Source organism: Ambystoma mexicanum, chromosome 10 (assembly GCF_040938575.1).
Source record: "Ambystoma mexicanum isolate Mex_15411 chromosome 10, UKY_AmexF1_1, whole genome shotgun sequence".
Taxonomy (NCBI): Eukaryota; Metazoa; Chordata; class Amphibia; order Caudata; family Ambystomatidae; genus Ambystoma; species Ambystoma mexicanum.
Genome location: NC_090932.1, coordinates 1,512,088,004 through 1,512,091,096, shown reverse-complemented (window position 1 = coordinate 1,512,091,096; position 3,093 = coordinate 1,512,088,004). Strand labels below are relative to the sequence as shown.

The 3,093-nt window shown below is 54.5% G+C and overlaps 1 non-coding gene across 1 annotated transcript; it reads left to right on the top strand.

The window, feature by feature from the left end:
• Window positions 1-1,310: 1,310 nt before the first annotated feature.
• LOC138496266 (U4 spliceosomal RNA) lies at window positions 1,311-1,450 on the top strand. The gene has a single exon (XR_011277794.1). It is a non-coding gene; the product is annotated as a U4 spliceosomal RNA (small nuclear RNA).
• Window positions 1,451-3,093: the final 1,643 nt, after the last annotated feature.

Below are 3,093 nucleotides of genomic sequence, written 5' to 3'. Positions count from 1 at the left end.
TTTGGTGGCTCACAGGGCCTGTGTGTTGTGCTTGTTGTGGGTCGTGGACTGCCGGGAGGGTCCATTGGCCGGTTGGTTGTGCTCTGGTGTGGCAGGCTGGAGGCCCTGGGGGGCAGCCTGGGGCGGGAGGTGTAAGTGTGCACGGATGGTTTTCGGGTTTGTTAGTTTTGCTATTGAGGGTGTGTCAGGTGTGGCATGCCTGAGCTCCGAGGGGCAGCTCAGGGTTTGGTGGTAGTGCATAGTTTTTTTTTTTGTTTTTGTTCTTGAGGGTTCTGGTCCCGTTGGGGTTTGAGAAGTAGAATGGTGTTTTGTGGGTTTTGCTAGTTTGCTGGTTTTCCGAAAGCCGGATTCTTGTGGTTGTTGGTTCTTTTTATTCCATTAGTTGGGGGCAGTTGGCTGGTGGGTTTTGTTGCCACTGCATATGGTGAGTAGGAATAGTGAGAGTTGAAAGTAAAACTACCTTGGTACGTTGATACATGTCAGGGGTGTTAAGGCGCTCTGTTGTTCTAATTGTAGTGTTCCGTTGCAGCGTTCTTTCCTGTGGGTTATTATGAGTTATGGGGCGGTTTAGTTTTCTCTGTTTGCAGTTTGGGTGCATGGCAAGGAGGCCACATGTTGTGTATCTTGAATTGGATTTATCCTCGTTGGGTCTTTTGAAGCATCTGTTGGGGGGGGAGAAGTGTTGTATCTTAAGAGTAATGTACTGGTGGGGTGTGCACACGCGCCTCCTGGCGATTGGAATATTGGTGTGTGAGGCTGGGTGACGTGCGTGTGCTCTGTTGGTTGACAGTTACAGCAGATCTAATGCTTGCTGGGCAGGGTGCTGCCGGTGTCTCTTCAACGATACCAATTTACATTAAGAAAGAATAAACTTACCAGAAGTACCACGTTGTGTCATTACCTGCCTGCCGTCTTACTTTATTACAGATAGCATGTATCTAAAATGCTGCAGCTTCCATGAGAGCGGGTGAAGATTGACATCAGGAGAGCAGGGACAGCAACGTTCCCCCATGAGCCGCTCCCAGGTGTGTGCGCAGGCGAGTCGGCATTGCCTAGTCCTTCTTCAATTGCCATAACGAAGTTCGAACTCGCGTGCTTGCTAATTTAGTATGCTCGTTCCCACAATTCTCGGCGCTGTCTCCTCCGAGCCAGGCAGACGAAAAAAAGAGCCGAACATCGTTTTTAATGCGTGGCATCATGATTGCTATGGAATACTTATGTAGTAGTAATCCTGAAGATAAGCATGTTTATCACACTCTGTTAGATAGGTGATAGTTCTGATGGCTTGGTTAAATTACCTTTTGTTTGTTAGCTTTGCGCAGTGGCAGTATCGTAGCCAATGAGGTGTAACCGAGGCGCGATTATTGCTTATTGAAAACTTTACCCAATACCCCGCCAAGGTGACTTGAAATATAGTTGGCTTGGTAATTTTTGACAGTCTCCAAGGAGACTGAACTTTCGAAGTATAAAGATAGATCTATTTCTTAAACATTGCTAGTGGTTGAAAATGAACGTTCAATTTCCATGTGCAAAGCAAGCTTTAGGCACATGTATGCGTTTGATTGGAACCTGTTCCAGAGCACATCCAGTATGCAATATCTCAACTCTTTATTGTTTATGTTAAAGTGGTGCTTTCTACAACATGCTTTTAGTGAAGTTGGCTGAGGGCCTGCACTGCCAGGCCCTCCACCGTGACAGTGCCCCTGCCGGGCAACGCTGTCCCTCATAGCTGCCCGCCATGTTAGTAGAGCCCCTGGTGGGCAACTCTACATTGGAGAGCCGGTGCCCCTGCTGGGCAACACCGGCGTCGTCTGGTGCAGACCTGGGTGCCCCCAGTCAGGAGGAGCCTGCGTGCTCGCGGGCTGACTGGGTGCCCCCAGTCCAGAGCTTCTGCTGGGTGCCCCCAGCCTTGATGTCATGTCGGGTGCTCCTGACATATGCAGGGTGACTCCTGCCCGTAATCCTGCTGCGTGACCGCAGCCCATGCTCCGCTGGGTGCCCCCAGCTTTGGTCTGCCTGGCCTGCGTGAGCGCAGGCAAGGACATAAAATTGGCGACGAGGACGGTCGAGCCCCCGTGACTTTCGGGCGCGGGCTGCTGGAGGCTGTAATGAGGAAGGAACACGGAGGCGGCATCGGCCGCAAGGTGAAGAGGCCCGTGGGCAAAGTGAGCGGCGTCCGTCGCATGATGAGTGGGGTGTGGCCTCAGTTCGAGGAGGCCTGCCGCGGCAGAACCGCAAAGCCTGTGGCCTGCCTCGCTGTTGCTGCGGGTGTCCACAAGGAGGAGCTGAGCCGCACCGAGCAGAGCAAGAAAAAAAAATGGGTGTGCGCAATGGCCACGCACACCCACCGTGGTTTCTGGCCCAGCTGGTGTGTGCATCGGTCAGCGGAGCAACGGGAGCAGTCTGCCGTGCTATCGGGGCCCCCAGCATGATCCCGCGCGGACTGTAGCCAAGGAGAAGGTGGGTGTGCGGCCCGATCCAGAGGTCGCAAGGAAGGCGGCAGGAGCCTCATCATGGAAAGTACACCCGGGCCCACCCGGATGGGAGGCCCGGGGCCGTAAACTGGGAGGTGGGGGGTTTGTGCTAAGTCCGGTGGGGCAGTGCCTTTTGGCGCTGCCCCACTTAGCATGCACACGGTGGGGTCGGGCTGCTGGGTCCCTTTACAATGGGAACCCAGACAGCGCGTCTCCAAGGCAGGAGGGTGAGGTGAGAGGGGCAGGTGACAACCGGCAGTCGCTGCCCCCTGTCACCTTGCCCTCCATACTTCAAAGGCCCCCCTTCCCATCCTGCGGATGCTGAGCGGGGGCCTTTTGAAGTTCAAAGAAGGGGCCGCTTGCCCCCAGGCCGAATTTTGCCTTTATCTGGCGGGGGCAAGGTGGCCCTTCTCATGCTTCCTCCCCGTCAGCCACGAACAGCAGCAGGACGGCTGCAGGTCTCCGGGCTGAGTTTCACCAGCACACTGCCAGGTTCTTCGGGACTCGAGCCACTCCAGCATTCCAGAGCACGGCTGGCAGTGCAACTTCACGGCTGATAAAAAGAAAGGAGCTGGAGAGGGAAAGCAGTAAATAAAGGCTGCAGGCAAGCTGCGAGTGT